Genomic DNA, 26,510 nt, shown 5'->3' on the forward strand with positions numbered 1-26,510 from the left:
AATTTGAAGTCAATGGGGCCCGCCGAGAATGTTCTGGTTCGCGAACTATCGGCCGCGTTCGTGAAACGTCCCGTCGGAAGTTCGTCCATCACTAGCAGTGACTTTGCTGGCTCCTGTGTTAGGTAAGTGACACATAATGGACTACTATGTGATGCATAGTAGTCCATTATGCTTTACCTTTGCAAGGAATCAAAGAGGAAGTAAACCCATCAGGGTTTACTTCCTCTTTAAGCTTCAAGGGGTTGTTTTTATCTGGAAGGTCTAGATATATTAGATTTCTATTCTATTGGTGACTCGTAAGTAGGGATGAGCTTGGTGTTCGAGTCGAACATATGTTTGACTCAAACATCGGCTGTTCGCATGTTCGGTGAATACCGAAAGTTATGGGCCATTCGTGCCAAATTCGTGTGGTGCTCACGGCCCACAATGCACTGCGCCATCGTAGTGCATTGCTGGCTCATGATTGGCCAAACATGCACTGTGACCCCACATGCTTGGCCAATCACAGCACCGGCAGCAAAGAGAGCAATAATTGGCCACAGGCAAGATGCCTGTGGCCAATTATAGCTCAGGGGGGTTTAGTACACGCCCCACACTATATAAGGCCGCCAGCGCAGCGGCCTTGTGTAGTGTGTTCCGGCATGCACGGAAAGAGCTAGATAGGCAGGGACAGTGTGTTCTTTTCTCAGGCATCTGCAGGAGTTAGTGGGTGTTGTGTGCCTCCAGCACAGCACAGTATACACCTGTATCTACCCTTTATTGCTGGTGTTCTCTCATACAGGCATCTGCAGGAGTTAGTGGGTGTTTTGTGCCTACAGCACAGTATACACCTATATCTACCCTTTATTGCTGGTGTTCTCTCATACAGGCATCTGCAGTAGTTAGTGGATGTTGTGTGCCTCCAGCACAGCACAGTATACACCTGTATCTACCCTTTATTGCTGGTGTTCTCTCATACAGGCATCTGCAGTAGTTAGTGGGTGTTGTGTGCCTCCAGCACAGCACAGTATACACCTGTATCTACCCTTTATTGCTGGTGTTCTAACATACAGGTATCTGCAGACATTAGTGGGTGTTGTGTGCCTCCAGCACAATATACACTACCCAATTGCTGGTTTTCCCATCTCCCTGCAGGCCATTACTATGTCTTGTAGGCCAACAAGGAGAGGCAGACAGTCATGAGCCAATAAAAGAGGGCAAGCAGGCTGTGTGTCTACAGACAACAGTGCTGGTCATGGACGCGGTGCATTGTCATCAGCACGTGGCCATGGGACATGCTTGTCCTTATTTTCGGCAGCTGGACATGTTGAACTGTATCATGGCGAAGACTTGGCAGAATGGATGACCAAGCCCTCTTCATCCTCCTCATCCTCTCTCACCCAGGCTCAGGGTACTAACAAAGCAGCTGCCATCGCGTCCTCTTCCCTTGTTTCAATGTCATCATCAGTCACTCCTTCCCTAAACCCACCATGTCCTCCTGAGGAGTCCCCCGAACTGTTTGAGAACACTGTTGGGTACATGCTCCAGGAGGATGCCCAACGTTTGAAGGCTCTGATGATGATACCCAGCTAGAGGAAGGCAGTAGCGTGAGCGCAGATAGAGGGGATGCTCAAGAAGGATAGCAATCTGGCAGTCATGTTCCACCAGCTGCAGCATACTGCCAGGTTTCCTCCAGTGATGAAGAGGGAGAGGATGATGAGGTCAGAGAGAGGGGAGAAGGGAGAAGGGAGAGAGGGGAGAGGGGAGATGGGTTGATGAGGTCGGAGAGAGGGGAGAGGGGATGATGAGGTCGGAGAGAGGGGAGAGGGGATGATGAGGTCAGAGAGTGGGGAGAGGGGATGATGAGGTTGGAGAGAGGGGATGATGAGGTTGGGAAGAGGGGATGATGAGGTCGGGAAGAGGGGAGAGGGGAGAGGGGAGAGGGGAGGCACATCTCCAATGAGGCAGGATGCCCTCCGGGGGCCAGCTTAGGGGCAGCACTCACACCGCAGAGCTCCGCCTGTGCAGGGCGCTGCCTCTGCGCGTTATTCCAAAAGTTCTTTGGTGTGGGCTTTTTTGAGAAGAGTGCATCAGATTGCACCGCTGCTATTTGTAACATATGTCTCAAGCGTATCTCGCGTGGCCAAAACATCAGCCGCTTGGGCACCACATGCTTGACCAGACATATGTTGACCTGCCATGCAGCTCATTGGCAAGCATACCTTAAAGACCGACACCAAAGAACAAAGCAGACCTCTCCTTGATCCTCATCAGCTGGGATCTCCAACCACACTCAGTTCTCTCTGAAACCTGCACTTAGAGGAATGAAGGTGTAGAATTAGGTGTGTCACAGCCAAGTACTTGCAGGCACTTTGCTAGCAGTACACCCATATCCGATTGTAGCAGGGAAATTTCCCTGCTCCAGCTGCTGGACCGTCGAAAGAAGTTCACTCCCAGCCATCCACATGCCCAGTGGTTGAATGCTAGCTTAGCTATATTGCTAGCACTTCAACTGCTAGCTGTTCCATTTGGTAGACTCCGCCCCCTTCCGTGAGTTTGTGCAATGTGCGGTTCCTCAGTGGCAGGTCCCCAAACACACTTTTTCTCATGGAAGGCGATGCCGGCTCTCTACCGGCATGTGGAAGGCAATGTCCTTGCCTCGCTGGACAGGGCGGTCAGGTGCATATTACCGCTGACTCATGGTCCAGCAGACATGGACAGGGAAGTTACCTATCTTTCACGGCCCATTGGGTCACTCTTCTGGCAGCTGAGAAGGATGCAGGACAAGGCGCAGTAGTGTTGGAGGTTGTTCCGCCACCACACCTCCAAAATCCTACTACTGGTTGTGACACACCTCTCTCCTCCACCTCTCCTCTTCTTCTTCCTCCATGGCCTCTTCCAGTGCTCTGTCCTTGGGAACCAGCAGTGCTTCGTAGGCGTTCAAGGGGCTACGCAAGTACGCAGGCAAAAAGATGCCATGCGTGCTTGCGCTGGTTTGTTTGGGGGACAGGAGCCACACTGGGGCAAATATTTTGTCAGCTCTGCAGGGGCAGGCCAAGAGGTGGTTGACACCACGCCAGCTTAAGCCAGGAATGGTGGTTTGAGACAATGGCACCAACCTCCTCTCCGCCCTCCGACAGGGAACACTGACCCACGTGCCCTGTGTGGCTCACATCCGTAACCTGGTGGTGCAGCGGTTCTTGGGCAGGCCAGGAAAGTCTGTGTGCATTTCTGCCGATCATTTATTGCCAGTACTCGGCTGGCTGAGCCCCAAAAGGAGTTGAACCTGCCCAAGAACCGCCGTATATGTGACATGCCCACCAGGTGGAACTCAACGTTGGCCATGCTGCAGCGGCTGCACACACAGTAGAGGGCCTTCAATGAGTACCGGTGTGATCAGGACAGGGTCAGGGGAGCTTGGTTTTTTCTCACCATGCCAGTGGGGCATGATGAGGGATGCATGCACTGTCCTGTCACCATTTGAGGAGGCCATGAGGATGGTGAGCAGTGACAGTGTATGCATCAGTGACACTGTACCTCTTGTCCATCTGTTGGAGCATATGCTGCATGGAATAATGGACAGGGCACTTGAGGCAGAACAGAGGCAGGAAGAGGAGAACGTCCTTGCCTCTCAAGGCCCCCTTTATCCAGACATTGTTCCTGCTGTCCCACCCGTCACACAGGAAGAGGATGAGGAGGAGACTTGTGTCAGCATGGAGGTGGAGCCTGGCACTCTGCATCAGCAGCAGCAGTCTTGTAGGGATGATTTACAGTCCCAAGAAACCCATGGACTTGTACGTGGCTGGGAGGAGGTGGCTGCGGATCATGTTGTCCTTAGTGACCCAGAGGACTCCGGACCGAATGCCTCAGCTAAACCATGCTGCATGGCCTCCCTGATCCTGCAAAGCCTGCGGAAGGATCCTCGTATTCTTCGGATCAAGGAGAGGGACAATTACTGGCTGGCCACTCTCCTTGATCCACGGTACAAGGGTAAGGTTGCGGACCTTATCTTGCCATCGCAGAGGGAGCAGGGGATGAGACATCTCAGGGAGGCCTTGCAAAAAGGTCTGTGGAACGCGTTCCCAGAGACTGGGAGGTTCAAAGCTCCTGGTCCTGGACAACATGTTGCTGAGGCTTTGGTCAGTCACAGAAGGAGCGGTGGAGAAGGTGGCCGCCTGACCGATGCATTCAGACAATTTTTTAGTCCGCAGCCCCTAGGTATGATCGGTTCCAACAACCATCACCAGCATCTGATTTACATGGTGCAGGAATACCTAGGGGCAAGGTCAGACTTGGACACCTTTCCCACTGAAAATCCTCTGGCTTACTGGGTCTTGAGGATGGATCACTGGACAGAGCTTGCACAGTATTCAATTGAGCTACTGGCCTGTCCTGCATCCAGCGTTCTTTCGGAACGCACCTTCAGTGCTGCTGGTGGCTTTGTAACCGATCACAGGGTGTGCCTGTCCACCGACTCAGTTGATCGACTGACCTTCATAAAGATGAATCAGTCTTGGATCACCACCAGCTACCAAGCACCTGAAGCTGATGAAACCGAATAATTTTTTTTGAAATGTCACATCCCTTCAAGACTGCCTATGCTGATGCTGAGTGACTGTCCTGTTATGTTGACTGACTATCCTCTTCCTTCTCAATAATCCCGCTGATATCTTGGAAGAACATTTTTGGTTCTGGGTGATGCCACCAGCCCAATTTTTCAGCCCCTGTTTAACAGGGGAGTGTATTTATAATTTTTGATGCAATGCTTTGAAGCAGGGCTCATTTCTGCACTCCAGCTAGAGTATCTGGGAGAGCTTGCAGTGTTGTGGCACCAGCAAGCAGTGCCTAAGGCCCAATTTTTCAGCCCCTGTTTGACTATGTGGCAAATGAGGTTTAATGTTGATAAATGTAAAGTTATGCACTTGGGGGCTAAGAATATGCATGCATCATACATGCTAGGGGGAGTACAACGGGGGGGATCCATAGTGGAGAAGGATCTGGGGATTTTGGTAGATCATAAGCTCAATAATAGCATGCAATGCCAAGCTGCTGTTTCCAAAGCGAGCAAAGTCCTTTCTTGTATTAAGAGAGGTATGGACTCCAGAGAGAGAGATATCATTTCGCCCCTGTTCAAATCATTAGTAAGACCTCACCTGGAAAATGCAGTTCAGTTTTGGGCACCAGTTTTCAAAAAGGATATCGGGGAAGTGGAGAAAGTGCAGAGAAGGGCAACAAACTGATAAGAGGCATGGAGGAACTCAGCTATGAGGAAAGATTAGAGGAACTGAATTTATTCACTCTTGAGAGGGGGAGAATAAGGGGGATATGATCAACATGTTCAAATATATTAGGGGTCCATATAGTGAACTTGGTGTTGAGTTGTTCTCTGTACGGTCAACCCAGAGGACAAGGGGGCATTCTTTACGTCTAGAGGAAAAGAGATTTCATCTTCAAGTACGGAAAGGTTTCTTCACAGTTAGAGCTGTGAAAATGTGGAATAGACTCCCGCCAGAGGTGGTTCTGGCCAGCTCAGTAGATTGCTTTAAGAAAGGCCTGGATACTTTCCTGAATGTACATAATATAACTGGGTACTAACATAGGTAAAGTCCAGGGAAAATTTGATTGCCTCTTGGGGGATCAGGAAGGAATTATTTTTCCCCTGCTGTAGCAAATTGGAGCATGCTCTGCTGGGGTTTTTTTTTTTCGCCTTCCTCTGGATCAGTTGTGGGCATAATATTGGGTATTTGGATTGTACGATTATTTTTTATTTTATTTATTTGTTTTTAAGGTTGAACTGGATGGACTTGTGTCTTTTTTTAACCTGACTAACTATGTAACTATGTAACTATGTAACTATGTAACAAGGGCATGTAATTACAATTATTGATATAATATTTCACAGCAGGGCCCGTTCCTGCACCCACCAAGAGTAATTGTGAGTTTTGTGGCACCAGCACCAGCACCACAACCACAAAAGGCCTAATTTTTTACCATTGTTCAACAATGGCATGCAATTAGAATTCTTGATATAACCATTCACTGCAGTGTGCTCCAGCGCCCACCAAGAGTCACTTTGAGGGCTTACAGTGTTGTGGCAACACCAACACCTTAGGCCCCCATTTCTGCAGAGCAGAAAGGGCAGGCCCCTACTTTCAAACATCCAACTTACAAACGTCTCCTACTTGCAAACGGAATGAGACAACAGGAAATGAGATGAAAAAAGACGGACGCCCCAAAAAATGATACAGGGGTGATAACCCTTCTCTATGTTTACCAAAAAGCTGAAAAATTGATTTTTTGACTGGAGCTACACTTTAAATGTACCAGTTCAAAATTACAAACAGATTCTACTTAACACAACAAACCTACACAGTCCCTGTCTTGTTTGTACCGCCTGTATAATGCTGTTCTGAGTATATAGGGCCTGGGGGGCCGACACCTTTCCTTTTTTTTTATTTTTTATTTGGGTACGGGGTTCCCCTTATTATCCGTACAAGACCCAAAGGGGCTGGTAATGGGCGGGGGGGGGGGCGCGCTACCCATGCCATTTTTCTCAATGATTTTCATCCGTATTGCCAGAACCAGATATTACATTAAAACCGCAAGCAGTTTTAAATGACTTTTTTTTCCGTTAAATGTAATTTTGTGCAGGGACTGTTCTAAACATGGGTAACACGTGGCACTTCACAGGCATACTATAGGCACCCCCCAGGCACGATATTTAAAGGAATATTTCACTTTTTTTTTCACTTTAATCGTCATTAAAATCAGTGTTCCCGATAAAACAGCAGTTTTTAAAAACATTTTAGGCATTGACCCATGTCCTCTGGGGAAGGAGCCTGGTCCCCAAACCCTTTTTAGGACAATATCTTGCATGTTAGCCATTAAAATTAGCACTTTTGATTTTGAACGTTAGAGTCCCATAGACTTCAATGGGGTTCTAAAGTTCGAACAAATTTTCGGTCCGTTAGAAAGTTCTGGTGCAAACCGAACTGGGAGGTGTTCGGCTCATCCCTAGTCTCTAACATCCACCAGCTCCGTGATGTCATCATGGAAGAGTGGAAGAGGACTCCAGTGACAACCTGTGATGCTCTGGTGAACTCCATGCCCAAGAGGGTTAAGGCAGAGCTGGAAAATAATGGTGACCATGGTCGGGATTGGCGGGAGCACTGATTTTAATGACGATTAAAGTGAAAAAAAAGTGAAATATTCCTTTAAATATCGTGCCTGGGGGGTGTGGACTAAAATATTGTCTGAACGCAGCGGTCAGACGGCCACCTTCTCCACCGCTCCTTCTGACCAATGCCTCAGCAACACGTTGTCCAGTACCAGGAGTTTGTAACCTCCCAGTCTCTGGGAACGCGTTGCACAGACCTTTCTGCAAGGCCTCCCAGAGACGTCTCATCCTCTGCTCCCTCTGCGACGGCAGGATAAGGTTGGCAACCTTACCCTTGTATGGTGGATCAAGGAGAGTGGCCAGCCAGTAATGGTCCCTCTCCTTGATCCGAAGAATATGAGGATCCTTCCGCAGGCTTTGCAGGATCAGAGAGGCCATGCAGCGTAGGTTAGCTGAGGCATTCGGTCCGGAGTCCTCTGGGTCACTAAGGACAACATGATCCGCAGCTACCTCCTCCCAGCCACGTACAAGTCCACGGGTTTCTTGGGACTGTAAATCATCCCTACAAGACTGCTGCTGCTGCTGATGTTGAGGGCCAGCTTCCACCTCCATGCTGATACAATCATCCCCCTCTTCCTTCTCCTCCTCATCCTCTTCCTGTGTGATGGGTGGCACAGCAGGAACACTGTCTGGATAAAGGGGGCCTTGAGAGGCAAGGAAGTCCTCCTCTTCCTGCCTCTGTTCTGCCTCAAGTGCCCTGTCCATTATTCCACGCAGCGTATGCTCCAAGAGGTGGACAAGAGGTACAGTGTCACTGATGCATGCACTGTCACTGCTCACCATCCTTGTGGCCTCCTCAAACAGTGACAGGACAGTGCATGCATCCCTCATCATGCCTCACTGGCGTGGTGAGAAAAAACCGAGCTCCCCTGACCCTGTCCTGGTGCCGTAGTTGCACAGGTACTCATTGATGGCCCTCTGCTGTGTGTGTAGCCGCTGCAGCATGGCCAACGTTGAGTTCCACCTGGTGGGTATGTCACATATAAGGCGGTTCTTGGGCAGGTTCAACTCCTTTTGGAGCTCAGCCAGCCGAGCACAGGCATTAAATGATCTGCAGAAATGCACACCGACTTTTCCTGGCCTGCTTCAGGACATCCTGTAAGCCCGGGTACCTGCCCAAGAACCGCTGGACCACCAGGTTAAGGACGTGAGCCACACAGGGCACATGGGTCAGTGTTCCCTGTCGGAGGGCGGAGAGGAGGTTGGTGCCATTGTCGCAAACCACCATTCCTGGCTTAAGCTGGCGTGGCGTCAACCACCTCTCAACATTTGCCCCAGTGTGGCCCCTGGCCCCCAAACAAACCAGCGCAAGCACGGCATGGCATTGTTTTGCCTGCGTACTTGCATAACCCCTGGAAAGCCGACGGAGCACCGCTGGTTCTGAGGACAGAGCACTGAAAGAGGCCATGGAGGAAGAAGAAGAGGAGGGGGTGGAGGAGAGAGGTGTGTCACAACCAATAGTAGCATTTTGGAGGCGTGGGGGCAGAACAACCTCCAACACTACTGCACCTTGTCCTGCATCCTTCCCAGCTGCCAGAAGAATGACCCAATGGGCCGTGAAAGACAGGTAACGTCCCTGTCCATGCCTGCTGGACCATAAGTCAGCGGTAAAATGCACCTCACCCTGTCCAGCGAGGCAAGGACATTGCCTTCCACGTGCCGGTAGAGAGCCCAAATCGCCTTCTGTGAGAAAAAGTGGTGTTTGGGGACCTGCCACTGAGGAACCGCACATTGTACAAACTCAAGGGAGGGGGCAGAGTCTACCAACTAAAAAGGCAGCCGTTGAAGTGCTAGCAATTTAGCCAAGCTAGCATTCAACCTCTGAGCATGTGGATGGCTGGGAGTGAACTTCTTTCGGCGGTCCAGCAGCTGGGGCAGGGACATTTGCCTGCTATAATCAGACGTGGGTGTACTGCCCAGAAGCACTTGGCTGTGACACACCTAATTATACACCTTCATTCCTCTCAGAGCAGGTTTCAGAGAGGACTGAAGGTCTAGTGGGGTTGGAGATCCCAGCTGATGAGGAGCAAGGAGAGGTCCACTTGGTTCTTTGGTGTGGGTCTTTGAGGTCCGCTTGCCAACGAGCTGCATGGCAGGTCAACATATGTCTGGTCAAGCATGTGGTGCCCAAGCGGCTGATGTTTTGGCCACGTAAGATACGCTTGAGACATATGTTGCAAATAGCAGCGGTGCGATCTGATGCACTCGTCTCAAAAAAGGCCCACACCAAAGAACTTTTAGAATAACGTGCAGAGGCAGCACCCTGCACAGGCGGAGCTCTGCGGTGTGATTCAGTCGGTGTGTTGCCCCTAAGCTGGCCCCCAGAGGGCATCCTGCCTCATTGGACATGTGCCTCCTCCTCTCTCCTACCAGGCACCCACATGGAGTCAGTGCCCTCATCATCCCCTCCCTCTTCATCGCTGGAGCAATCCTGGCAGTATGTTGCAGCTTGTGGAACATGACTGCTAGATTGCTGTCCTTCTTGAGCATCCCCTCTCTCTGCACTCACGCTACTGCCTTCCTCTAGATGAGCATCATCATCAGAGCTGGACATCCTCCTGGAGCATGTACCCAACACTGTGCTCAAAGAGTTCAGGAGACTCCTCAGGAGGACGTGGTGGGTCTAGGGAAGGAGTCACTGATGATGTCATTGAGAGGAGGGAAGATGATGCGTTGGCAGCTGCTTTGCTAGTACCCTAAGCCTGGGTGAGAGAGGATGAGGAGGATGAAGAGGGCTTGGTCATCCACTCTACCAAGTCTTCGGCATGTTGCAGCTCAACGTGTCCAGCTGCCGAAAAGAAGGACAAGCGTGTCCCATGGCCACGTGCTGTTGATGACGATGCACCGCGTCCACGGCCAGCACTGTTGTCTCTAGACACAGAGCCTGCTTGCCCTCTTTTATTGGCTCACGCCTGTCTGCCTCTCCTTGCTGGCCTTCCAGACATGGTAATGGCCTAAAGGGAGATGGGAAAACCAGCAATTGGGTAGTGTATATTGTGCTGGAGGCACACACAACACCCACTAACTCCTGCAGATGGCTCAATTAGAGAAGAGCTACGTAGGTGAATATAACGGTGTATACTGTGGTCAGGGTACGCAGACAGCAAGCACAATCTCCTACAACTGACTGCAAGCTCTATTTAAAAAGAGCAAGATAGCTAGCTATATAGGTGGATATAGCGGTGTATACTGCGGTCAGGGAACGCAGACAGCACACACAATCTCCTACAACTGACTGCAAGCTCTTTTTACTAAGAGTCATATACCTAGCTATATAGGTGGATATAACGGTGTATACTGTGGTCAGGGCACGCAGACAGTACGCACAATCACCTACAAATGACTGCAAGCTCTATTTAACCACTTGAGATCTGCGCTATAGTCAATTGACGGCTACAGCGCGGATCTCCTTTTCCGGGACTACGTCTATTGACGTAGTCCCGTGTACGAGCGGCCTGCGCGCGCCCCTGAGGGGCGCGCGCGGCGCGCTCTGTGATCGGCGAGTCCATGAGACTCGCCTGATCACCGATCCGTGCAAGGGGTCGATCCCGACCCCTTATCACGTGATCAGCTGTCAGCCAATGACAGCTGATCATGTGATATAATGGAGCCGGTAATCGGCTATTATTCCTCCTCGCGCTGACAGCACGAGGAGAAAAAAAAAAAGCTGATCACCGGCGGCCGTGATCGGGACATCAGTCCCGATCACGGCCAGCCCTGCTAGCGACCACCTGCCCCCTGCCAGTGCCCACCTGCCCCCTGCAGTGCCCCACTTATTAAAAGTAAGTGCCCCCCGTCAGTGCCACCCAGCAGTGCCCATAGTGCCACCCAGCAGTGCCCACAGTGCCACCCAGCAGTGCCACCCACAGTGCCACCCAGCAATGCCCACAATCTGCCTCAAAGGTGCTGCACCCCAGTGCCGCCCATCAGTGCCCAGTAGTGCCGCCCAGCAGTGCCACCTATCAGAGCCACCTATCAGTGCCACCTATCAGTGCCCATCAGTCCCATCTATCAGTGGTACCTATCAGTGCCCATCCGTGCCACCCATCCGTGCCACCCATCCGTGCCATCTTATCTGTGCCCATTTTTGCCCATCAGTGCCGCCTTATCAGTGCCCACCAGTGCAGCCTATCAGTGCCCACCAGTGCAGCCTATCAGTGCCCACCAATGCAGCCCATCAGTGCCCACCAGTGCAGCCTATCAGTGCCGCCTAATAAGCGCACTTCAATGAAGGAGAAAAATGACCCGTTTGCAAAATTTTATAACAAACTATTAAAACATGATTTTTTTTTGCATCTTTTTTTGTTTGTTTAGCAAAAAATAAAACTCTGAGCTGTAATTAAATACCACCAAAAGAAAGCTCTATTTGCGGGAAAAAAATGATAAAAATTTCATTTGGGTACAGTGTTGTATGCCCGCGCAATTGTCATTCAAAGTGCATCAGCGCTGAAAGCTGAAAATTGGTCTGGGACTGAGGGGGGTTTAAGTGCCCAGTAAGCAAGTGGTTAAAAAGAGCAAGATAGCTAGCTATATAGGTGGATATAACGGTGTATACTGTGGTCAGGGCATGCAGACAGCACGCACAATCTCCTACAACTGACTGCAAGCTCTATTAAAAAAGAGAAATATAGCTAGCTATATATGTGGATATAATGGTGTATACTGCGGTCAGGGCACGCAGACAACAACCACTACAGAAAAGCAAGAACGCAAAATCGGCCGATAACGAATGGTGTATACTGTGTTGGAGGTACACAGAACACCCACTAACTCCTACAGACACCAACACACTACACAAGGCCGCCGCGCTGGTGGCCTTATATAGTATGGGGCGTGTACTACACAGCCTGAGCTATGATTTGCCACAGGCATCCTGCCTGTGGCCAATCATAGCTCTCCTCGCTGCCGGCGCTGTGATTGGCCAAGCATGCGGGGTCACAGTGCATGCTTGGCCAATCATGAGCCAGAATTGCACTGTGATGGCGCAGTGCATTGTGGGCCGTGAGCACCACACGAATTTGGCGTGAGCGGCCCATAACGTTCGGTATTCGCAGAACAGGCGAACAGCCAATGTTCGAGTCGAACGTATGTTCGACTCTAACACGAAGCTCATCCCTATTAGAGAGCTTGCACTCCTTCACCTTCCATTTGAGGATACCCCACAGATGCTGAATAGGGTTAAGGTCTGGAGACATGCTTGGTCAGTCCATCACCTTTACCCTTAGCTTCTTTAACAAGGCAGTGGTCATCTTGGGGGAGTGTTTGGGGTCATTGTCATGTTGGAATACGGCCCTGTGGCCTAGTCCTCGTAGGGATCATGCTCAGCTTCAGTATGTCATGGTACATGTTGGCATTCATGGTTCCCTCAATGAACTGTAACTCCCCAGTATCGGGAGCACTCATGCAGTGCCAGACCATGACACTTCTACCACCATGCTCGACAAGACACACATGCCTTTGTACTCCCCACCTGGCTGCCACCCCACACGCTTGATACCATCTGAATCAAATAAGTTTATCTTGGTCTCATCAGACCACAGGACATGGTTCCAGTAATCCATGTCCTTAGTCTGCTTGTCTTTAGCAAACTGTTTGCGGGCTTTCTTGTGCATCATCTTTAGAAGATTCTTCCTTCTGGGACGACAGCCATGCAGACCAATTTGATACCATTTGTGGCGTATAGGCTGAGTACTGACAGGATGACTCCCACCCCTTCAACCTCTGCAGCAATGCTGGCAGCACTCATACGTCTTTTTCCCAAAGACAACCTCTGGATATGATGCTGAGCACGGGCACTCAACCATGGCGAGGCCTATTCTGAGAGTCCATAGTGCGGTCTCTATCATACAACATGATTCCACAAAAAATATCCTTCCATCTATATAGATATCCTCTCAATCTATCCGCTTGCTCTAGCTACCGATATTTATGGAAAATATATTAGTATACATATTGTTTCCACCGTTACTGCATCTCTCAAGCGATTATACTCTCTCTTCTCCTTGCAAAGAATCATGCACTGATATTGGCTTGTATATGTACCCATGCATTTCTTTTAGAAAATTATTGTTATGATTTTGTATTTGTGTAATACTCCCCCCCGTCCACCCCCCCTCTTTTTGCCGCCCCCCCCCTCTCCCCAGGCCCCCCCCCCTCCCTCTCCCTTTCCCTTTCCCCCCCCCCCTTTTTTCCCTCCCCCCCCCCCCACCATTTTTATTTCCTCCCCTCCCCCCCCCCTCGTAATCCACTCCCTCGTACCCCTTTTCTTTTTTTTTTTTCCTATCTCCGCGCCCCACACTCATGTATGTGCTCACACACATACACACATGTGTCCATGTAGGCATATATGTGTGCTTTCCTGATTATACTTCTGTTTTTTAAATTCTCATTTTATTGTATACAATACGCTTAGAATAACATTATTAATTACATTAAAACACTGATAAGCGTACGTATCTACACGTGTATGTGTATATGTGTCTATACACATACACTATTTTTATTTTTATTCCCTTATAACACATATGTCCTGCACGTCCAATCTCCAATATAATTATATCTACACACTCCATGTATGCTCCTCTCTTTTACCTTCCTTTCTAAGTTTTTTAAGCCTTTTTACCCATTTTTAATATATATTTTTTATCTTCCTTCCATCCCCCTTTGTTTACTCATTCTTCCATCCATTCTTTGATTTTTTCCAAATAGGATTTTATCCCATAGATATCTTTACCGATATGTACATAAGATTTCACCATAGACGTTGACTTCCTCCTTATACTAAGCCGCTCCAGCTCCCTCTCTCTCCCACTTCCCTCTCCCCTCATTACTCATCCCACTTCCCTCTCCCCTCATTACTCATTGTTTTCCTTCTCATACTCGATCGTAGCCATGCCCCTTCACTTGCTCCTAGTCCGCCTCCAGCCCCGCCCACTGCCCTTAGCCTGCCCCTATTTATATCCTGAGTCCCCCGCATTTTTTTCTGATTCTGCCTGATGAAAGAGCGCGGTCGTCCGACAATCTCGACCCGCACGCTCAAGAAACGCGTTGCATACCCGCTGACGTCACAGCCCCGCGCCCTGGTCGTCTCTGCCTCCCAAGCCTCGTTTTGAAGACCGCACATCTCGTGTCCACCACAAGCCGGCTGCTTCATACAAAACACCTGCAGTGGACAGCATGTGAGAGGAACAGGAACAACGCGATGAGATGACAGATGTGGACCGGACCACTGGCTGACGTCCCAAAAATCAGATATACCAGATGACCCCTGGTGTTTAATGCTTACTTTTTGCCTACTAAATGTGAGTGCAAAATTTTATGTTTTTTACACTGAAAATAAAACCTTTTAAAAAAATCTGCACCCAGAGGCGCCCCTTTCTCTCCTTTTTCTCCTTTATCTATTCTGAGTGAAACCTGTCCTGTTAAACTGCTGTATAGGCTTGACCACCATGCTGCAGCTCAGTTTCAGGGTCTTGGCAATCTTCTTATAGCCTAGGCCACTTAATGTAAAGCAACTATTTTTTTTTTAAGATACTCAGGGAGTTCTTTGCTATGAGGTGCTATGTTGAACTTCCAATGACCAGTATGAGAGATTGAGACCGATAACACCACATTTAACGCACCTGCTCCCTATTCACACCTGAGACCTTGTAACACTAATGATTCCCATGACACTGGGAAGGAAAAATGGCTAATTGGGTCCAACTTGGTCATTTTCACTTAGGGGTATACTCATTTTTGTTGCCAACGGATTAGACATTAATCGCTGTGTGTTGAGTTAATTTGAGGGGTTAGAAAATTGATACTGTTATACAAGCTGTACACTCACTACTTTACATTGTAGCAATGTGTCATTTCTTCAGTGTTGTCACATGAAAAGAAAGAATAAAATATTTACCAAAAAGTGAGGGGTGTACTCACTTTTGTGAGATAATGTATATACTCTGCATCCAGTGTAGCCTATATCTACAGTGCATTCCATGGTGTACTGTTGTTTCTAATACACTTCAGGCGGGATAGATAGATAGATAGATAGATAGATAGATAGATATTTTTTTTGGGGTTGTTTAGCTCAAGTGTAGCACCCGCTAGCGAGAACAGTCCACACCAATGATTCCTTTTCAGGGCTTTTGGGCCACTTTTATTAAAGAAAAACAAAGTTCCAGAGATGAAAACAAAAGTGGTTTCCCTCACAGGGGGTTTTCACCATCAGCTTTCAATAAAAGGATATTCAGCCTCCTGGATTACACCTGCAGCATTACAAACAAAAATACCGAGCTATCTGGCTATCTTCAGCAGCAGACGCACCACTGCTCAGACTCCCACATGGAGCTCTCCTGATTACTGTCAGCAACCTCAGACTCAGATCTCTGGCTATTTCAGTGCACACCTGCACTCTCTGGGTTCTCCCTTGCAATCCTGGACTCCTTGGGAGGGTGGAGCCCAGAACCATGGTCAGGTGTCTACAAATAGCCCAACACACTGGACCAGTCAGTGTGCTGGTAAGTCCCAAAATCTGGACCCAGGACTGGGGATTTCATCCCACCCGGATCGCTATGAAATCCCCAGGCTCCAGATCCCAAAATGGATTTTAGTAAATGAGGAAACTGAAAAGCCAGTTTCCTTCCAAATAAGCAACTCCCCTGGAGCCCCTCAACCCGTCCGGTTGAGAATTCTGGGTACATACACTGGTGGGGTACCACACTACCACAATATATATTTATGTAGGAAGGCCAGTATGGTGGCCTGAATTTATGGGAGGAGCCCAAAGGGTATTTAACCAGTAGAAATGGACGAACTTCCGACGGGACGTTTTGCGAACGCGAACCGCGAATGCAGCCGAAAGTTTGCGAACCGCCCCATTGACTTCAATGGCAGGCGAACTTTAAAAACCTACAGGTCGTATTTCCAGCCACAAAATAATTACTAGCTGCGCACACATAGTCCCACCACATGGCCAATGACACAACACATGTATGAAGTGAATCTGGGATTGACAACTTCAAGCATTCTTTTTTATATGTGAAATTTTGACAATTCAGGACTCAGGAGCGCAATGGAGGAGAGGAAAGGTCAGGGTAGGCTATAAAGAGGGTACAGGAGATGATCACCAGCGCTGTGATATAGAGCACTGACACCAACACCATGATAGAGTGCACTGACACCAGCACTGTGATACAGAGCACTGACACCAGCACCGTGATAGAGTGCACCAACATCAGCATCATGATAGAGAGCACTGACACCACACCAGCACCGAGATAGAGAGCACTGACACCACACCAGCACCATGATAGAGAGCACTGACACCAGCACAGTGATAGAGTGCACTGACACCAGCATCGTGATTTAGAGCACTGACATCAACACCGTGATAGAGTGCACTGACACCAGCACCGTGATATAGAGCACTGACACCAGCACCGTGATAGAGAGCATTGACACCACACCAGCACCGAGATAGAGAGCACTGACACCACACCAGCACCGTGATAGAGAGCACTGACACCAGCACCATGATAGAGAGCACTGAGACCACACCAGCACAGAGATAGAGAGCACTGACGCCACACCAGCACCGTGATAGAGAGCACTGACACCAGCACCGTGATAAAGAGCACTGAGAGCAGCACTGAGATAGAGTGCACTGACACCAGCACCGTGATAGAGTGCACTGACACCAGCACCGTGATAGAGTGCACTGACACCAGCACCGTGATAGAGTGCACTGACACCAGCACCGTGATAGAGTGCACTGACACCAGCACTGTGATAGAGTGCACTGACACCAGCACAGTGATAGAAAGCACTGACACCACACCAGCACTGTGATAGAGAGCACTGACACCAGCACCGTGATAGAGAGCACTGAGACCACACCAGCACCGAGATAGAGAGTACTGACACCACACCAGCACCGTGATAGAGAGCACTGAGGCAAGCACTGAGATAGAGTGCACTGACACCAGCACCGTTATATATAGTGCACTGACACCAGCACCGTTATATAAAGTGCACTGACACCAGCACCATGATAGAGTGCACTGACACCAGCACAGTGATAGAGTGCACTGACACCAGCACAGTGATAGAGTGCACTGACACCAGCACTGTGATATAGAGCACTGACACCAGCATCGTGATAGAGAGCACTGACACCACACCAGCACCGAGATAGAGAGCACTGACACCACACCAGCACCGTGATAGAGGGCACTGACACCAGCACCGAGATAGAGAGCATTGACACCACACCAGCATTGTGATAGAGAGCACTGACACCAGCACCGTGATAGAGAGCACTGAGACCACACCAGCACCGAGATAGAGAGCACTGACACCAGCACTGTGATAGAGAGCACTGAGACCAGCACTGAGATAGAGTGCACTGACACCAGCACCGTCATAGAGTGCACTGACACCAGCACCGTCATAGAGTGCACTGACACCAGCACTGTGATATAGAGCACTGACACCAGCAGCGTCATATAGAGCACTGACACCAGCAGCGAGATTGAGAGCATATGACACCACTCAACCTCTTTAAACATATAGTACGGTGTGCTTTTTTTGTACAAGGAAGTGAGCCAAATGTAGAAAAAAGGTCTGCATGCTTGATTAAATAAACTGTTTATAGAGATATACATGGTCTACTGGTCACATGTGTTGAATTCCTCCGAGATCCATGTCTCATTCATTTTTAGAAATGTGAGGTAGTCAACACTGTCGTGAGCTAAGCGAGTCACGATCCCCCCTGCTGCACTGAACGTCCTTTCGGACAGGACACTGGACGAGGGGCAAGCCAACAGTTCAATTGCAAATTGGGCAAGCTCTGGCCAGAGGTCAAGCCTGCCTACCCAGTAGTCCAGGGGTTCATCACTCCTCAGAGCATCCACATCGGCCGTTAACCCGATGTAGTCGGACACCTGTCGGTCTAGGCGTACCATGATGCTGGATCCGGATGACACCTGTAGATGGGTCGGCTGAAAGAATGACCTCATATCAGAAGTCACCAACACATCTTCAAACCACCCTCTTCTTGCTCTTCTTGCTGGCGCTGTTGGATTGGTACCCGCAACTCATTCTCTGGGAGTGGCAATTGCTCCTCTGCCAGCGCAAGCAAAAGCAGAATGCAGCATTTCTCGAAGCAAGGCCTGGAAGTGCTCCATTCTGACAGCCCTCTGTGATGGTGGTAACATTTCCACCATTTTGTGTTTGTACCGGGGGTCTAAGTACATTGCCACCCAGTACTGGTCCTTGACCCTTATACTTTTTATACGAGGGTCCATGTTAAAACACTGGAGCATGAAGGCCCCCCATTTGCACTAAACTGGAAGCGGTATGGTGGCCAGGCTCCTGTTCATCATCCAGGATAATGTCTTCCTCCTCGTTCTCCTCTCCCCAACCACGCACAACAACAGGGATCCCAGAAAGGTTTAAAGCATGCTCTTCTTGCTCCTCCTCATCCGCCCCAGCACCATCCTCCTCTGACTCCTCTTCAGACTCCTGTTGTTGACTTGTCTCAGATAGAGTAGTCCCCCCTGGGAATTCATCCAGCATTGCGACTTCCTCATATTCTCACTCCTGCTCCTCCACGGCTTGATAAATGACACGACGCAATGCACGCTCCATAAAGAAGGCATAAGATACCATGTCACTGATGGTGCCATGGCTGCGACTGACCAGTTTGGTGATCTCATCAAATGGCTGCAGAAGTCTGCATGCATCACGCATGAGTAGCCACTGGCGCGGTGAAAAAAAACCCAGCTCCCCAGAACCTGTTCTGCCGCAGAGTTCATACAGGTAGACGTTAACTGCACGTTTCTGCTGGAGCAGCCTATCAAGCATATAGAAGGTTGAGTTCCATCGCGTCGGGCAATCGCAAATAAGACGTCTGACCGGCAGATTGTGTCGCCGCTGAATGTCAGCAAGGCGAGCCATGGCCGTGTAAGATCTTCTGAAATGGGCCGAGATTTTCCTTGCCTGCCACAAGATGTCCTGAACCCCAGGGTATTTGACAAGGAATCGCTGCACGACCAAGTTTAAGACGTGTGCCATGCATGGCACGTGCGTAATTTTGCCCTGTTTCAATGCGCTAAGCAGATTGGCACCATTGTCACACACCACTTTACCAACTGTCAAATTGAGCGGTGTTAGCCACTGATCTGCCTCTGAACGCAAAGCTGAAAGGAGTGCAGAGCCAGTGTGGCTCTTGGCTTCCAGGCAAAACAGACACAGAACGGCATGGCAACGTCTCACCTGGCATGTCGAATAGGTTCTGTGGAGCTTGGGTGGCGCAGTGGAAGAGATGCTAGCAGCGGAAAAGGAGGAGTCAGCCAAGGAGGAGAGGGAGGAGGATGGAGTAGGAGGAGGAGAAGAAGAGCCAGGCCTGCATGCACTCCGTGGCGGTAAAACCAAATCTATACGGGTGCCACGGGTTACATGCCATCACAAGGTTCAGCCAGTGGGTAGTAAAAGTGATATACCTTCCCTGCCCGTGTTTGCTAGACAACTTGTCTATGGTCAGATGTATCTTGGCACCGACACTGTGTGCCAGAGATACATTCACTTTCCGCTGAACATGGCCATATAGCTCTGGGATGCCCTTCTGTGAGAAATAGAAAAATATTTTTGCTCCTCTAGGGAGAGGACTTTAACATGGGCAGGTGGCCGTACAGAATGAATCAAATTATGTCAAAATAATAATACAAAATTTAATAATAATTAAAATTATTTAGCAATATTGAATACAATGCAAATTGCACATATTGAGAAACATACAATAACACATATACAGCGTGCATTTCCTGTTAGACTGTATACTACTTCAATCCAACTGTATGGTAAAACCCTACAGTGGACGGAAGGCAGCAAACCCAACGCGTTTCGAGATCTTTGGATAAACTCTCTTCATCAGGGGTATAAATAAATTGCATCAAACAGAAAACAGGAAATCTAAAAGCAAAATAACACAAAATTTTGTATATATATATATATATATATATATATATATATATATATATATATATATATATATATATATATATATATATATATATATCTCAATAGAACAAAGTTTAATAATAATACATAAAGGGTTACAGGGGGGGGCCAAAAAATAAAAAAAAAAAATAAAAAAAAACACACACCCACTATTTATTAATAACCACTTATATCCATTTTGATCCATCTTGCAACATAAGGCATCACTCACCAATATAGTAGCCAGAGCCAATACACTGGACGATATATGGAATATGAGATAGGGAAAAGAAAAAAAGCCTCTATCCAAACACTGGGAGGTGAATTGTAGGCCAATGTGATCCGCAAAACGTCACCCAAATGACCCCTACGGCAGAATCCTCACAAGGGACATCAACTGATATAGCCCTGAAAGATGAACAAAAAGCTAAGAGGAGGGGGGGTATATAGTGGCGTACCGCAAATAAATGTTGCAATATACCAGGAATTGTACCAAAAATACATATACATGTATATATACACATACATGCACACACATGTATACACATATACATACACATGCATGACCCGATTCCAATAAAAAGATAAACAATCATGTACTTAAGAGTAATATATCATCCAGGGAGAGGTTAACAAATGCTAAATCCACCGTTAAAACAAAATATAATAGCTGTGTATCAAAACACTAAACTAAACAATAAGTATATAACACATATATAAACCTCCTCAGCCAAAGGAGAGGGTAACTACAACCATCAAAGAAAAATTGATATATAAAATATATACAATATCGGTATATACCTGATGTTTAGTATTCGCCAATTATATAAGGGGAGCCCAAATTTTTCTCCATCAGACAGTCCACCGCCCAAAGTGAACACACATAGCCTGCCAGCAGGATACAGCATAAGAAGCAGCCAAGCCCGGAGTGGAAAGGACATATAGGAGTACTGACACCAAGATAATGGCATATATAAGACATATAGGTCCAAGAATATAAATGAGGATGAATACAATCCATGACCGTAAACAGCCTAAACAATTTATAAAGGTATAGTGAAACTTACAGCAAGTATATGAGGTGGTTAAGTCGGGCTCGCGTCCTAACACTAAGAGGACTGAGCCCAGACTAAATACATCCAATGGTGACCATGGGGCGGATCTGAAGGATGATCCCATATCGAGGCAACAGCCTATGAGATCAATCAGAGGGCGGGCACTAATGCAGTGGCGCGAAAGACGGAGAGCAGAGACCGCCGCAACCAAGGCAACATGCGCGGCGTCGCTGAATACGTCACAAAGACCAACGTTGGTATAGCGATGCGCACAGCGTGGCACGCAAGCCCGCCGAAGTCAAGGGGATGAGCGCGTGGTTATTAAACCAACGCGCAATTGGGTGGATTGTCCCTCGGGATGGTGACGACCGAAGACACGCCCACCAATATAATGATAGGCGGCCGCTACCCAAAGAGCCCAAACAAAGCCAAAACTCGGCGAGGGGCGGGCAACGACAATATCTGTCGGCCAGTCATCGTCCCGCAGCGCAAGTAACGAGCAGGAGATCCAGACAGACTAAGAAAAAATTGTTTTTTTGTGCGTTGCGCTGCTGGATTATATATGTCCTGGATGGGGGGAGTGAGGAAGGAAAAAAGAGGGGGTTTTTTTATGGGGGAGGGGAAAAAGGTTTGGGGGAAAAAAACCGCTGAAGTTGATAAATTGGTGTGGCGGATTTAGGGATGTCAAGTCTGCTTATCACAGAGTTTTGCAATCCTTGCTGTGTATGTCAGTAAATGCAGCAGAAGTAATGGATAGCTGGCAGGATCACAAATTATAGTCCACAGTTACTGGTTGTGGAAAATAGTCATAGAAATGGGATGATTTCTTTAGCACAGGCAGGTAGGCAGCATGTTCAAGGGTAGAAGGTACCTTGTAAAAGACATATAAACAGAAGAAAAAACAGCGCCAATCTAAGTGCAGTATTGTTGAATCAAAGACATTTAATTTGTGAAGTTATGCACTCACACTCTACCAGAAAGTTTCAGGCACATCATGTATCTAGAGGGCATCGCAGGGCTCTCGAGGAGAAGCGGTAACTCGTTCGGCTGTATCTCTCGTCCGGTGGCGCCGGTGGTTCCCAGCGTCGCACGGCTTGGTGTAACAGCGTCAGGGAGGGGGCGGGCAACGACAATATCTGTCGGCCAGTCATCGTCCCGCAGCGCAAGTAACACACGAGCAGGAGATCCAGACAGACTAGATCCCATGATCGCGCGATAATAGGAGGCGACAAATCCAAATAGGAGAAACCGCCTCCTGTGCGCCGAGTGAAGATAAGTGCCAAGGGTCACAGCAATGAAATACAGATCCAATGGGCATCACCAAATTTTTAAACCAGGGGCCAGAGTGAAACCTGAGGGCAAGATGAAACAAAGAATAATAAATAAATAGTAAAAAAAAAAAAAGAGAAAAGAAAAGGAGAAAGGAAACAAATTTCCTTTCCTCTCTCTCCCTCTTGATTATTCATTAGAGGGTTCCCACTCATTACCCCCTGAAGTAAAACCTTCCAAGAATGGTCTGAAGGATAAGGTACCATTCAAACCGGGGGGGGGGGGGGTGGCCCTAAGCCGAAAGATCCAGCGCTGTTCACGCTGGAGTAATGTCCGATTCGGATCCCCTCCCCGCATTTCAAAATGAACACGATCCAAAATAACGAAAGAGACTTTGGGGCATACTCCAGCATGAACGGCAGTAACATGTCTCCCCAAAGGGAGAGTGGGGGTACATGATTGTAAGGATATTAAGTGCCGATAGGCCCTCTTCCAAAACTCCTGGATAGTTTTCCCCACATAAAAGCAGTTACAACTGCATAGAAGTAGGTAGACCACCCCTGGTGTCTTGCAGTTAGCATAGTGGCGAGGTCGATAACGTTCGCCATTGGGTAGTATCAAGTTAGTGGTAGTGTTCATAAAACGGCAGTTATTACAACCACCGCATGTAAAAGTACCAAAACGTTTGCATTGATCTCTACGGTTTTCACCCCTAAATTCGCTGGATACCAGTTGATCACGCAAGGATCTCGCCTTCCTAAAAGTGAAGGATGGAGTTTTTGAGACAAATGGACCAATACTCGGGTCCATAGTAAGAACATGCCAGTACTTGCGTACTATGGCCTGAACTTTATTGGACTGATTGGAGTAGGTTGTAATGATGGAGATTGGATTCAATTTCTTACATTTCGAAGAGGGATTGTCAAGTAGGTCCTTTCTCGTTCGCCCACAGGCTCGTCTGAAGGCCTTCTTGAGACATGTATTTGAATAGCCCCGTTCAAGGAGTCGTACCTTCAGAGAATCTGCCTCCTTCTTGAAGACATGATCCTCTGAGCAGTTTCTCCTGATTCTAAGGTATTGGCCATAGGGAATGGAATTGATAAGTGTAGATGGATGGAAGCTGGATGCATGTAGGATGGATTTTCCTGCCGTGGGTTTTCGATAGAGGCTACTACTGAGGTGTCCCTTTTCGTCTTTGTGGATGGTTACGTCTAGAAATGTGATGTTATGCCGATCAAAGGTCATGGTGAAATTGAGATTAAACTGGTTCTGATTCAATCTGACTAGAAAAGATTGTAGTAATTCAGTCGGGCCATTCCATACAAGTAAAATGTCATCAATATAGCGTGCCCACATAGACACATTCATCATGTATGGGCCAAAGTCCATATCACTATTAATGGCTTGTTCCCACTCCCCCAGGTACAGATTGGCGTATGATGGGGCACACGAAGTCCCCATAGCGACGCCCTGTACCTGGAGGAAGTGGGAACCATTGAAGACAAAATGGTTGTGGTGGAGGATAAAATCGAGAGCCTCCAAAATGAAGTTCCTAGTGAGTGAATCAAGAGCCAGATCTCTAGATAGTACTTTCCTGATACAGGCCATGCCTCTATCGTGGGGAATGGAACTATAGAGAGCTTCCACATCTATTGCCACCAAGGTAGCGGTAGGTGGGATGGAAATCCCATCGATACTTTGTAAAAGTTGGAGATTATCTTGAATGTAGCTAGGCAGTTTCGATACATAACGGCGAAGATGAAGGTCAATCCATTCACTTAATTTGGCCGTAATAGATCCATTCCCCGAAATTATGGGACGACCTGAGGGATAACGTAAACTTTTATGTAATTTGGGTAAGCAGTAAAAGGTTGGGATACGAGGGTTTTTTGTCCGTATGAATTCCCATTCATTTTTAGTGATCACATTTAGAGATCGTGCACCATCCACAAGATTGTAAAACTCTTGGTAAAATTTGGTAACCAAGTCCCCTGAGATTTTCTTATACCACTCCTGGTTGTATAAAATTTTATTACACATTTCTACATAGAAGGTATTATCCATCACTACTATGTTACCACCTTTGTCGGATGGTTTAATAGTGATGGATGTATTGTTGGCCAAAGATTTCAAGGCTTGTCTCTCCATTACAGTCAGATTGTCATCATCCATATTTGTAGTACTGATCTGACAAGTTTCCTGACATACTAGTTTAACGAATGCCAGTACATTGGCATTCGTAGCAAGGGGCGGGAAGTAGTCTGATTTCTTTTTCAGAGTTGTCTGAGGTACTGGTGGTAGATCAGATTGGTCGAATCGGCCCAGAAGGTATCCTAGATCGACACGATCAATCAAGTCATTGGATTCGTTTTCCTCCAATAACTCGACAAGGTCATCCAGGGCTTTGAGTTCCTGGATCTCTAAGTCGGGCTTATTAGGAAGGTCTTTGGAATAGAGTTGTTTGAGTATCAGTTTTCTGGCAAAAAGTTGAACATCTTTAAGGACTTCAAATATGTCCAAGTTTTGACTTGGGCAGAAGCTCAGACCTCTAGCTAAAACCTGAATCTCAGTGGAGTTGAGAGTATACGAAGACAAATGAACCACATTGAGATCCAGAACATCTTCAACAGTGGGGGTGGAGACATGAGGCCCATCTCCACTCGCTATCGTTCATTGTGGGTCAGTAAAAGTACTAGACCTAGTCAGTCTATCCGATATACTGGTGACACTCGATTTACCGCCCGATGTGAGCCCTCTAGTCATCATCTGAGTTTTGAAAATAGGTGCAACTGTTTCATCCTTAGAGGAAGAAGCAGTGGGATTGCCATTTCGACCCCCGAGTGTGGATTGAGTAGGATTTTGAGACATTGAGGTCTCAGACAGTTCAAATGTTGGTTTCTTTGAATTTGACCTACTCCCATTGGTCTTACTTTTATTAGGTTTCTTTGACCCCCTAGAACCTTTAGAGGAGGCTGATGAGACCGAGGAGGCGTCAGAGAAACCTGGGTCGATATTGGATTTAATCAATTTGGGTTTAAATCTAGTCCGAACCTGTGAACTTTTCCAATTGTATGCTTTGTGTTCATAAAAAGCTCCCTGATCTCTTAGGAACTTAGTTTCCTTTTTGATCAGGATTGCCTTATTATATTGTTCAAGGTGTTGGTTCAGTTCTTGATCATATTGCGCATACAAGGCATGTGCCTTGAATGTTGCTAGTTGGAGGTACAAAGGTTCTATTTCCTTGTCTAAATTGATAATAATATTACGATACTCATCGATGAGTAGGGTCATCATTTTGTTTGAGCAGGCGATAAGATTATCTTCCCACTCTTTTTTAAATGCAGGCCCCACATTCTCCAACGTTGGGAAGATTTGAACCCGTAGACCAAAGGGTTGATTTTGCATTTGATGTAATTCTCAAACGATTGTATATGCCAATGGTGAGCAGATTTTTTTTCTAATAATTTTCTCAGCTTGGAAAAGATAGCCACCAATTCGGTTTCCTTTTGTTCATGTTGAGAAAAGTCCTTGTAATGGGTGGACATAGCCACATCCCAATTGGGACTTGCATATTTGGTCATAGTGGGGAGAAAGGGAAAGAGAAAAAGGAAAAAAAAACTAAAAACTAAATTTTGAACTAACCACCTCAACCTTTTGAATTCCTATAAATCTCTTTAAGATAACCTCATAATCTCATATGAGATAGTCATAAACGTATAATGAATAAAGGCTGTGATATAGCGCCTAATGAGGAGCGGATATTTGCTATCCTAATATATGAAACAATTTGAACAAGGTGCCATAAATCGCACACTATAAACGGCCTACCAAAACCCCATCCTAATAGACAAGATAAAATAGAAAAATATTTTTGCTCCTCTAGGGAGAGGACTTTAACATGGGCAGGTGGCCGTACAGAATGAATCAAATTATGTCAAAATAATAATACAAAATTTAATAATAATTAAAATTATTTAGCCATATTGAATACAATGCAAATTACACATATTGAGAAACATACAATAACACATATACAGCGTGCATTTCCT

General features: G+C 47.4%; 1 protein-coding gene across 4 annotated transcripts in view; it reads left to right on the forward strand.

Annotated features, from left to right (window-relative positions):
• Window positions 1–26,510, forward strand: part of LOC143928076 (coagulation factor XIII B chain-like) — a 1,173,165-nt gene that overhangs the window by 204,591 nt on the left and 942,064 nt on the right. The gene's annotated exons all lie outside the window — the stretch shown is intronic.

The sequence above is a fragment of the Lithobates pipiens genome, unplaced genomic scaffold (assembly GCF_037356315.1).
Source record: "Lithobates pipiens isolate NorthernLeopardFrog02 unplaced genomic scaffold, aLitPip1_a1.2 Scaffold_23, whole genome shotgun sequence".
Taxonomy (NCBI): Eukaryota; Metazoa; Chordata; class Amphibia; order Anura; family Ranidae; genus Lithobates; species Lithobates pipiens.